The 12,754-nt window shown below is 43.9% G+C and overlaps 1 protein-coding gene across 24 annotated transcripts in view; it reads right to left on the bottom strand.

Annotated features, from left to right (window-relative positions):
* Positions 1–12,754, bottom strand: part of LOC140429768 (receptor-type tyrosine-protein phosphatase delta-like) — a 3,491,723-nt gene that overhangs the window by 2,619,162 nt on the left and 859,807 nt on the right. For all 24 annotated transcript variants that reach the window (XM_072517184.1, XM_072517188.1, XM_072517191.1 and 21 more), the window contains exon 2: positions 8,549–8,602. The gene's annotated coding sequence lies outside the window, so the exon portion shown is untranslated. The remainder of the gene's footprint in view (positions 1–8,548; positions 8,603–12,754) is intronic.

The following is a 12,754-nucleotide window of genomic DNA, read 5'->3' as shown; positions in this document are numbered from 1 at the left end:
ACATGACTTGCCAATTCTTATACTCAATGCCCCGGCCAATGAAGGCAAGCATGCCTTATGCCTTCTTGACTACCTTCTCCACCTGTGTTGCCCCTTTCAATGACCTGTGGACCTGTACTCCTAGATCTCTTTGACTTTCAATACTCTTGAGGGTTCTACCATTCACTGTATATTCCCGACCTGCATTAGACCTTCCAAAATGCATTATCTCACATTTGTCCGGATTAAACTCCAACTGCCATCTCTCCGCCCAAGTCTCCAAACAATCTAAATCCTGCTGTATCCTCTGACAGTCCTCATCGCTATCCGCAATTTCACCAACCTTTGTGTCGTCTGCAAACTTACTAATCAGACCAGTTACATTTTCCTCCAAATCATTTATATATGCTACAAACAGCAAAGGTCCCAGCACTGATCCCTGTGGAACACCACTGGTCACAGCCCTCCAATTAGAAAAGCATCCTTCCATTGCTACTCTCTGCCTTCTATGACCTAGCCAGTTCTGTATCCACCTTGCCAGCTCACCCCTGATCCCATGTGACTTCACCTTTTGTACTAGTCTACCATGAGGGACCTTGTCAAAGGCCTTACTGAAGTCCATATAGACAACATCCACTGCCCTACCTGCATCCATCATCTTAGTGACCTCCTCAAAAAACTCTATCAAGTTAGTGAGACACGACCTCCCCTTCACAAAACCATGCTGCCTCTCACTAATACGTCCATTTGCTTCCAAATGGGAGTAGATCCTGTCTCGAAGAATTCTCTCCAGTAGTTCCCTGGATTATCCTTGCTACCCTTCTTAAACAGAGGAACAACATTGGCTATTCTCCAGTCCTCCGGGACATCCCCTGAAGACAGTGAGGATCCAAAGATTTCTGTCAAGGCCTCAGCAATTTCCTCTCCAGCCTCCTTCAGTATTCTGGGGTAGATCCCATCAGGCCCTGGGGACTTATCTACCGTAATATTTTTTAAGACACCCAACACCTCGTCTTTTTGGATCTCAATGTGACCCAGGCTATCTACACACCCTTCTCCAGACTCAACATCTACCAATTTCTTCTCTTTGGTGAATACTGATGCATAGTATTCATTTAGTACCTCGCCCATTTCCTCTGGCTCCACACATAGATTCCCTTGCCTATCCTTCAGTGGGCCAACCCTTTCCCTGGCTACCCTCTTGCTTTTTATGTACGTGTAAAAAGCCTTGGGATTTTCCTTAACCCTATTTGCCAATGACTTTTCGTGACCCCTTCTAGCCCTCCTGACTCCTTGCTTAAGTTCCTTCCTACTTTCCTTATATTCCACACAGGCTTCGTCTGTTCCCAGCCTTTTAGCCCTGACAAATGCTTCCTTTTTCTTTTTGACGAGGCCTACAATATCTCTCGTTATCCAAGGTTCCCGAAAATTGCCGTATTTATCCTTCTTCCTCACAGGAACATGCCGGTCCTGAATTCCTTTCAACTGACACTTGAAAGCCTCCCACATGTCAGATGTTGATTTGCCCTCAAATAGGTCGGGGCACTATTTTAAAATGGCGCCCCGATCTCGAGACGCACCCAACGCAACCCCCCGGGCCCCTCCAACATCCCAACACACCCTACCTAATAAGAGGGTCACCAAGCCCCCCACACCCTACCTAATAAGGGCAGGGCACTCCAGGGCCCAATCCCCGGTGTGGGAAAATTGCCATCCAGATGCTGCCAGTGTGCTGGGGAGGCATCAGGGGTGCAGGGTACCACCTTGCCCAGAGCCCAGCCAACCAGGGACCCTAGTCCCTTGGAGACCCCCCCCCCCCACAGTGCCAGCATACCTGGCCCATGTTTATGGAGACATGCTGGCCGGCGCTCGCTCAGGGATTCCAAGACGTGGGGATTAAATCCTGCACCTTGGGTAACTCAGGTGGGTGCATTTTAAAGTGTGCCTGACTGCAGCACTTTATTATGCCGTTCAGCCGGATCTGGGTCCCACCCATTATGGTTTCCGCCCATTACCTCTGTTTTTCTCGCCATGGATGCTGCCAGACGAGCTGAGTTTTTCCAACATTTTCTATTTTTACTGACGAAACGTTCTAGTTGCTTTTGAGAGGATATAGTAGAGAGAAAATGGAGTAAGTGAACAGGTGGTGAGATTACATAAACTGAGCCTATTCTCACTGGGGACAAAAGGCCGGGAGATGGTATTATTATCATTTTTATAGGATTCTAAAGGGACTACCTAATGTATACCATCACAGATATTTCCATCCTGTTCAGAACAGTGGATTCAATAAATGGAAACATTACATGTGGTAAGGGTGGTGTGCTTGAAAGGAACAATAACTCTGGATCTATAGCTCCCAACCATTGGGGAAATGGAAAGGGATGGAGAGGGGGAGGTGGGGGAGGGGTGGTATAATTGGTAATCGCCTCATATCTGAACCTATTATAGAGATTGATTACTATGTCACAAGTAATTTAAAGTTTCATGGTACAATACCAGGATTGTATCTTGCCTAGCACACTTTATCCCACCTGGATGTGTGTGTACAATTTTCATTACTATACTACAATGGTAAAGTGGTAAATAGAGAATATAATCTGGGTAACCAAACAGAATGTTTCGACTGGGGAAAAGAAAGTTGCGGGGAGACCCTATTGAGGTGTTCAACATTCTAAGGGGCACAGCCAAATCAAATTCTTTTTTTTTTATATTTAGAGTATCCAATTCATTTTTTCCAATTAAGGGGCAATTTATCGAGGCCAATCCGCCTATCCTGCACATCTTTGGGTTGTGGGGGCGAAACCCACGCAAACACGGGGAGAATGTGCAAACTCCACATGGACAGTGACCCAGAGCCGGGATCAAACCTGGGACCACGGCGCCGTGAGGCAGCAGGGCTAACCCACTGCGCCACCGTGCTGCCCTCCCAAATCAAATTCTAATAAATTATTTGGTAAAACCAAAAACTATCTAGGAGGTAGGAAAGGCTTGTCAAAATTTGTGGCGCAGAATAACGAGTGCAGTAAATGTGTCATTCCCAATGTGTGAATAAGCTTTTATCGCAACGTAGTATAGCATAAATCCACAAGATTGCATCATCTAAAAAGATCAATGCTCACTTGAAAAGTAAGTGCTCAAATCAAGTGTCTTTTTTCATATTCTGAATATAAAGTTGAGAGTGTTAAGTGCATTAACATTCTGCATATACCCACCATCAATACCAAACCATTCCAGGTCAAGCGGAATGTGAGTAAAGTGCAATGGAAGATTGCATACCTCAAATCATGGAAATGTCAGATTTAACTTAACAGGAGAAACTGCACAAATGACACAATTATAGTTTCTCAGGCAATAATGTTGACAAGTGAGAATGTTTGCTGCGTCACCAACTTCGATGGTGGAGGGGGACAAAAACTGCACACTAGCTTCTGCATGACATTTTCTGAGCCAATATTTGTGCTGCAAATACTATATATAATAAGCAGATCAGTTAGGTATGCGGAGAGTGAAAGCATTGACGATTTAGTTTTCTGGGTTTAAAAATATCAGCACCAATAATTCAGAATAATATCACAAGTTATGAATACAGTTTTCCCACCTGATTTGCGTACATTTATACGTTAAAAATTGTACTCATTAAAGGAACAAATATATTCTGACCTAATAATAAATGTCAAAGTCGTTAATTTCTCTCACCTGATCTCAGTGATTTAACTTTTCTTCTCACTGCTTGTCAAAAGAATTTAGCATAACTTCTGCCACATGACCACCTGTTCAAATATGAGGGGCAATGATTGATTATACAGCACTTGGGCTTCCCAATATTGCTGAACTGCAGCTGAGTGCAGTATTGCTCAGTTACTGAATCACCCTGCTTACGCAAAGCGGACGCATTTCCCTGGATTCTTAAGCTGTAAAACCATATTAAAATTCCAGCTTCATTTTACGATACCTGGCTGATACATTTTTTTTAAAGTACCTACCACATTCATTAGTCATAAATACAACAATTGTTCACAGCACTTCCCAACGACGTTATACTACATTAAACTACATTAAGCCTGGGTAATAATGTGTTTTCAAAGATAACGGGCATGATTCTCTGCGAACCGGCGGGGCGGGCCACTTCGGCGCCGAGGAGTGGCGTGAACCACTCCGGCGTCGGCCCGCCCCGAAGGTGCGGAATCCTCTGCACCTTCAGGGGCGAGGACCGCGCTGGCGCCATGATAGCCGGCGCGTAAGGGGTTGGCGGCATGCCATCCGGCGCCGAAGGGCCTCCGCCGGCCGGCGCGAGTTGGCGCATACGCAGGAGCGCCAGCGTGTGCTGGTGTCAACCCAGCGCATGTGCAGGGGGTTCTTCTCCGCACCGGCCATGGCGGAGGTTGACAGTCGCCGGTGCGGAGGGAAAGACTGCCCCCACAGCACAGGCCCGCCCGCGGATTGGTGGGCCCCGATCGTGGGCAGGCCACCGTGGGAGCAACCCCCGGGGCCAGATCCCCCCCCCCCGAGGACTCTGCAGGCCGCCCGTGGAGCCAGGTCCGGCTGGTAAGGACCTGTTCTGAGTTACGCTGGCTGGACCCGCCGAAAACAGGTGGCCACTCGGCCCATCGCGGGCCGGAGAATCGCCCGGGGGGGGGGGCGATGCCGCCCCCGCCAAAACCCCAGCGCCGGAGAATACGGCAGCCGGCGGAGGCGGGAGTCACGCCGCCCCCCGGTGATTCTCCGACCCGGCGGGGGGGTGGGTCGGAGAATCCCGCTGAACAACTTGAATTTGCCATTCATTTATTTTGTAAAATACTTCAACCTCCCAACTCTATCTCAGAACAGGCACGATAGGCTTATTCAGTGTTAACGATAACTCAAAACAATGTACCACTTGGTCCATAATGCAATAGCAGGAGATTAATGAAATCCTACAAGGATACTCCAGCTAATGCATAAGAACCCAAAAGTCAGAGTGCACGTGCTCGGAAAAATATCTACTTTATTCTGACACAAGAATCAGTATCGTTGGCACTTTCTCCTTTAACACTTCATTATGTGTTTCAGGTTCAGTTGAATTCCAAAAGCGTAATGACCTGATAAATTATTATTAAAATAATAACGATGGACTGACCTTTTAAGCGACCAACAAATTTGCGCATTTTATTTGTAAAATATTGAAGTTCTCTCAATTCTGACCTTAAAATAATGCTATCTTGGAGCTTTCTAGCTGCAAGGTCCAAATGCATTCTTGTTAATGAAACTGCATTAGATGTACATTTGAAAAATAAATGTTGACAAAGCACTGAATGAATCAACAGTTTAACAATTTGCTGCAGAATGAGCCATTTCCATGTAAATTGCATTTCATAACAGAGCTGTCCGTAGCGTCCATAAAGTGTTTTTTTTTATACAAAAAGAAATACCTAATGACTGATTTTGTGAAAGAAAAATCCTTTAGGATAGAAATTATTCAAAGTGTTAAACGCAGTGTTTTCAGTTACCATTCCGTGTGGAGTTTGCAAATTCTCCCCATGTCTACGTGTGTCTCACCCCCACAAACCAACCATGTGCAGGGTAGGTGGATTGGCCTCACCAAATTGCCTCTTAATTGGAAAAAAAATAATTGGGCACTTTAAATTTATAACAAAAAAGAAATACGACTGGAGTCAAATCCTGTGGTTCGGTGCTCCAGGGGCCCCAATGACTGAATTCGTAGCTGTTCAACGTTGACCAGAAAGACCCATATTTGAAGCCTGGAAAAATGGTGAAAATGTCTGCAGCTGGTTTCTTTCAAGGGCCACTCAGCAATTACATGTGTGGAACAGCGGGGACAGAATTGTGGTGTGAAATAACACAATGAAATTCAATGCAAAGTTCACATATAAATAATGATCTCTTAGACAATGCCTTCAGGAGGGCAGAGGCAAAACGTGCAAGAAGAGAAAAGTATCTGATTCAAATATTTTTGTCCGACCAAATCATCATTTTGTTAGATAAAGAATGGAAATCGTACTGCAATTTGACTGCGCTCTTGGTTGGCACTATTACAGTAGGAAAAGTATGCAAATAAATCTGTTTGGAAGATAAAGTATCAACAGTTCCCTTGAAGATTATTTGTGATAAGAGTTCTCCAGAATACCCATTCTTGGAATGAAAATTGTAGTAAGAGTTCGAAAATCGGCTCTGTAGTGCACGAGTTTTCTGCGATCAGTTCTGGTATGGACGTACTGGATGCCATTTTAGTAAAGGCCAAGCAAGGGCTTCCTTAAGTTTAGGAAGACAGTGGCGTAGTGTCATTATCGCTGGACTAGTAACCCAAAGACCCAGAGTCATGCTCTGGGGACTTGGGTTCAAATCCTGCCATGGCAGATGATGAAATTTGAACTCAATAAAAACCTGGAATTAAAAGTCTAAAAGGTGACCACAAAACCATTGTTGAATGTTGTGAAAACCCATCTGGTTCACTAATGTCCTTTAGGGTAGCAAGTTTGTCATCCTTACCTTTTCTGGCCTACATGTGACTCCAGATCCACAGCAATGTGTGTGGTAGGCTATATTAGGGGTATCGCAGTACCTAGGTGGGATGTACATTATACTGTAGTATGAGTGGTGGAACCTGCCTACTGGTTCCGCCCAGCAGGCGGAGCATAAGAGTCTGTGTTTCACCCACAGCAGTCATTCTGTACCGGAGCTGCTGGGGTAACTACTTGTTCATTAAAGCCTTCAATTGGACTACAATCTCGCATCAGTAGTGATTGATCGTGCATCAATGTGGTTGACTCTTAAATGCCCGCAGGGATGGACAATAAAGGCTGGCCCAGCCAGTGACACCCACATTCCATGAACAAATTTTAAAAAGTAGTAGGTGTTAGGCAATTAATATATTCGGATAAGGGTTATAACTCCTGCTCTGTTCCCTCTTGCAATTTTGGCGAGTGCCCAAGCCAGTCAACACCAGTGGTAAACCAATGGAACAATAGCACTCAGCAGCATGGAATGAAAAGTATATTCTTGATAATCACCATTGTTTCTTGTCCAGAGATTTATGAGCTCTTTACTGCTTCCAGCCTGGAATTCTCCGGCTGTACGCTGGCGGTGGGATTCTCTGCTCTCGCTTGCAGCACACCAAAGTGCCTGACCCTTGGCCTGACCGCACCATCCCTCTCCCCATCCACCGATTGTATACAAAAGCCACCCAACAAAATCTCTCTTTCTTAATCCAGTCATATATAACATCTTCATTACAAATTTGACTTTTATGTCCGCTTTTTCTTTCTCCAACATGTCTATGTTTTATTCTCTCTTAAATATAATTTGTTTAGAAGGTATTATTTCATCAAACGTACTGTTGTTTACCCATGCACATAGCATCATGCTACAATATAGTGCTAAAAAGGTAATTAAAAGATACTTCTATATATCGGACATGAGACAGTCAGCTGGATGAATCAGAATGTTTAAACTGGCTCGGTTGCATGTCATCACTTCAACTACTGCAAATAGATATTTGGATAATAAAAGTAAGTGTTCATGAGGTCTTGACTGAATCCAAATATGATTGTATATTAGTGTAAAGTCAAAGTTAACAATATTTCCTCATTTTTGGAAAGCAAGTTAACCAAGCAGCCTCGCTGATCCTTCCTTAGTTATGAATCATGAACATCTAAATATTCATGTACAAAAAGCAAAATTCTGCAGTTTCTGGAAATGGTCAGCAGGTCTGATGAAAAATAATTGACCTGAAACATTGGGTGGCATCTATTGGAAGGCTGGCGAGAACGATGCCTCTTTTCAGAAAGCCCGCTGTATTATCGGGCACTGGACAGGCCAGCGGTTGGTCCCGCCATGGGATCAAGGACCTTGGGGTAGACGTCCCACTCACTGAGAGCCGCAGGCTAATCAGAGGCCAGCAGTTTTTTTCTGTACTCGGCAGCGCTACCAGGGAGGTGGTGGTTGTTACTGGTACAGCACCCACCTGAGCCCTTGGATTGAGAAGGCATCAGGCCATGGATGAGTGATGGCACAAAGAGGTTCCCGGGAAAGAGGTGGGTTTGGTAGGATAGGCAGGGGTGTCTCTCAGTGGCCCCCCACTTCCTTATGCAAGATCGCTCACCTGGAAGTCTGCCAGAAGCCCCACGTGGGCTTGCTTGTCATGCTCCCTGCGTGGTAAGACCCCTACCTGCCACTGGATTAATATTGGTGGTGGTAGGCTGAGGTACTACAGTGTGCATTAATTGCGCACTTAAAGGTCTCAATTGGCAGCTGGGCAGGGAGGCCATCCCCTAAGCCAACCACTGGCCTTCCTGCCATGGACTTTATTGGGATAGAAGCAGGAAGAAGTGGGGTTCCCAGCCGACACTTTCCCACCTGACTAAATGCCCCCAGTACCAAACGTGTCACAGGGAAGGGTGCAAAGTCCCGCTCATTAACTCTGTTTCTCTCTCCAGAGATGTCAGCTGAACTGCTTTCACGTATTCTTGGCCAATGCATATGTTCCTCTGTTAAGATTGTCAACAAAACATCCAGGAGCAACAATACTTTTGTTTTAAATTGGAATGAAAATCCCTGGTAAATATCTTACCAAGCAGGAAAGACTTTGATGGCAATCACAAACAGAAGTCTCTTCAAGGCTTTCCTGAAAAACACAAAATGAATTGCAACTTTAAAAATTAAATCGTCACCTGCCCATACAACAAGAATTTAATTGACATAATAAACAGCAGCCAAACGTCACACAGACTTCTCATCCATCCCATTGTTAGCTAACAGGTGGCTTAATTTAGCATGCACGATTCTGTATCAAACTTCAAGAAGATGAGCTTTGCCATAGCTACAGTGTCAATAATACTTAATATTTTTAAACTGTTGAAATTTGAAGTAATTGCAACAAAAATTACTTCTATCATTATGGCATTGGATTATCTGGTTGCCCAGCCACGTGTTTACGGCAGTGCACCATTCACTGGCGGTGAGATTCTCTCTTCCCACTTGTCAATGGGATTTGCTATTGAAGCCATCTCCCGCCACCGGGACATCCGCGGGTGGGGTGCACTGCCAGCAGGGAAGGAGAATCCCAATGTCCGGACGATTCCAGCCGTTATTTATTAAGATTCTTTCTAACAAGCAAACGAGAGGCTAACGTAGTTTTTAACTTAGATAATCGCTGTATAAGCAAATGCCAATTTGCAAAGTTCCATATATATGAGAGATAGCTCAGATTAGTGTCAATTACTAAATAACTCTTAAGCCTAGAAATTCAGGGGTGCAAGTACCCAATGCTGATCTAAATGGTGAGGTCCAAGGTATAACTGACATTGAGACACATGGTCATCAAGCCAGAAATCGACGGTCAGAAATAGCATGGGTAAAGCACAACGGGAAAGGTAGGCAACAAATTCAGAAGAGCAGTGACTGGTGTGGGGTGAGGGTGAGGGGGGAACAGGAAGTGGAATCTTGTTAGCAGTAGCAATGGGAGGGCTCAGTGGCATTGATCTGGAGGGCAGAGAATGGTCGAGGTTGCCAGTGTTCTTTGACAGTGAGGTTGGGAGGAACTGTTTTTTGGCTTTTACCAATATGACAGCTGGTACACTTCTGCATCATGGTGAGTATGCTCCTCCTGCTGTCATGTTCTGGACCTTGAAATTCATAATTTGACATGAAATGATATAAACATTGAGAGGAACGCAGAATAATCAGACAGGCAGAATGAAATTGTATGCCATATTTATTCTTTTTTTCAAAGGGATGTGGAAGCCACAGGCAATGTCAGCATTTATTGTCCATCACTACTTTTACTTGAGTGAGTGACTGTGAGCATCCTTCTTGAACCACTGCCATCTGTGTCCTTTAGGAGCACACACAGTTCAGTTTGGGGTGGAGATCCAGGCTTTTGACCCAGCGACAGTGAAGGAACGGTGCTAAATTTCAAAGACAGGAGGTGAGTGGCTTGGATGGATACTTCCAGGTGGTCATGCTCTTGTGTAGTTGCTGCCCTTGTCCTTCTATGTAGTAGATGTTACAGATGTTCTTTAAGGAGCATTGTCCAAGTCTCTGGATTGCGAATCCTGTAAGGTTGCTAGTCTGATGCCCTTCCCCTCTTTTGAAAAAGTGACTAACTAGATAGAAAAAGGAAATGCGACATTTAAAATGAATTGATTTCCAGAAAGACGGTATCTCATAATAGCCTCGGTATGAATGGAAATTTAGCAACACACGTGGAAAAGCAATTTTGGTGTTGTGAAAGGGTAGAAAAATTCAGTCTTGGGCATCAGGTGAACAATATTCAAATTTCCCAGTGATACTACCACAAACCTGTTAAGGACCATTAATGTTTAAAGAGAAGCACAAACAACCAGAAATTAACTGATATGACTGCACCACAAGATTCCATGCTTAAAAAAAACGTTATTGTATGTATGAAGAATTAAACAAAGCAAACACGATGGTTTATGATTTTGTATGTTACAAACTCTGCTCAACTTTATAATCACCCCCTCAGCATTACCTTATATAATACAACAATTTTAAAGTTCATTCACTTTTTTTTTTAACTATGAAGTATGCCACAGCACTCCAGAATTCACTTTAATTCTCCTCAGTGTCCCAGCCATTCCCTGAGGTATTATTTTACAAGGAGATTTCCATTCGCATTTTTCCTCAGTGACCCTCCAACTTGTATTCAATGCCTCACAACTGTGGATCCCTCAGTATGTAATGGATGCCAGCAGATATACAACAGCCTTCTCATTGCCTTCCAAGCAAACTTTGCTGACTACTTTCTGCCACAAAGCTCTGTGAGGACCACTGTCGTTTCCACACTCCAGATTCAAACTAGGCAAATCAGGCAGCTTATTTCCCCTCACAAAATCCAAACTGTGCTTGTGGCCCAGCCACAATCCATGCAGTCAATAATACAATGAATATTATATCTACTTGATAATTAGGCCTGACTAACAATCATCTCCTGTTGCCTCTCCTAAATGAAAAAGATGTAATTCTACACCAAAGCAAAACTGCACCTATTTTCTGTGATAAACACTCAATTAATCAAAATAATATTTTAGCCCCATAGTCCATCTCTGAGACAATATGGTAGTCTTTGGGATGTTCCCAAACATAAACCTAAATTAATTAGTTTATCTTTAGCACAACTCTTTGATTCTGTAACTGAATAATTGCTAATTTAATGAAGGTTTATGATCCTCCATCCCAGAATTACTTGCTTTTAGCTTCTTATGGAAATTATGAGAGATGCCCAGATTCTACTACAAGCCTAACAATAGGAAATCCATTGTTCAAGTGCCCCATCATCTTCCCAATTTATTGAATAAGCACATACTATCTTTGAAGTGTAATAAACCCAAACTTGCTTGAGTTGTATTTACATCAGTTATGTTTACCGACTTCATGCCTATTACATGCTATGAACTGTTCATTGATTGATTGGGATCACAATTAATCCACCTGCCCTTCTGCAGGACAAGATAGCTCACAACAAGGGAGAGCATGCCAAGACTGGAGGTGGCCCCTGAGAAATCGGCCTCATGTCAAAAAAAGGAACAGGCCGCACAGGTGGCAGAAGAGGAGAGAGTTTGTGCCTGCACAGGAGGAGAGAAGGCACCACTAGCATTGTCTTTTGCTCATCTCTATATAAGATGTCTTCTATGTACTCATGGTTGGACCACTGGTCGTCATTAAATTTGCCCCTTTTCAGAGGCATCCTGGACTTCTTGGGACCCTGCTCCATTTTGCTGCTCAGGTCCTGCTCCTCGAGGGCCTGTGCCAAATCATGGGCCCTTCTTCTCCTCATTCAAATTACAGCTTTAAACGGGGCAGTATGGTTGGCAGCTTGCATTCTCTATTCCTCTTTTTATCTGTCAACAGATCGATTTGACAATTCATATTTTGGTTCCCTTGAATGGTTTCCCTTCAAGCCAGTGGAAAGCCTTTGGCCTAACCTCTCACTGGACATGGCATCCCCAGGCCAACCCTTGCAGGTGAAGCATATCCTGGAGGAGTACAGATGACAGTTTCTCCCCCTCAGACATGAGTGCACATTCACAAAGAGGATCTTGATGAGGGTGCCTACACCACATAAATGGCAGCAGTTCAAGATGTAGGTGCATCGCCACCTTCGTAAAGATCATAAATGTTTGCCGAGGCAGCGAGGCCCACATCCCATCAAAGAATTAGAAACGGACATCAATGGGTATGATTTGAAAGATTTTGGGTTTTTGTTATTGCTAAGGATCTGACTACTGTACACAAATCTAATCAGAAAATATATATTTTTTACATATTTTTCATCATTCTCAATCATTTAAAAGTAAATTATTTGCAGGTGGAGAATTGGCGTTGATTCAAAATGCTTATTTTTTGTGATGAGCCTATTTTAGCTGCCGCAATCAAAATTCACTAAATTATTACTTTTAAATAGATCAAGGAATATGATTTAAAATATTTTTTTTAATCATGGGAAGGCCTTGTCAGGTGACAAGGCTTCCCATCCCAACAGCTGAAGACGCAGCTTATAAGGCATCCCTGCCAACCATGGCAGCACTGAGGCCATTTAATGCCCTGAGGAGTGTTAGGAGGTTGGAGGCAGTACAGCTGCCCCTCACTTGGACAGATGTCCTGCCTCAGAACTCCACAAAAACAAATAAAATTATTAATTTATAAATAAGCATTGAGAGTACTCCTTGGGTGTGTAATTCATCATTTTGAAGGTACAATGCACAATTCCACAGTCAGGACCCACACCCTGCACTGTTGTAGCCATCTGCATTTT

Source organism: Scyliorhinus torazame, chromosome 9, assembly GCF_047496885.1.
Source record: "Scyliorhinus torazame isolate Kashiwa2021f chromosome 9, sScyTor2.1, whole genome shotgun sequence".
NCBI classification, from domain to species: Eukaryota; Metazoa; Chordata; class Chondrichthyes; order Carcharhiniformes; family Scyliorhinidae; genus Scyliorhinus; species Scyliorhinus torazame.
This window is presented reverse-complemented; position numbering and strand designations above follow the sequence as displayed.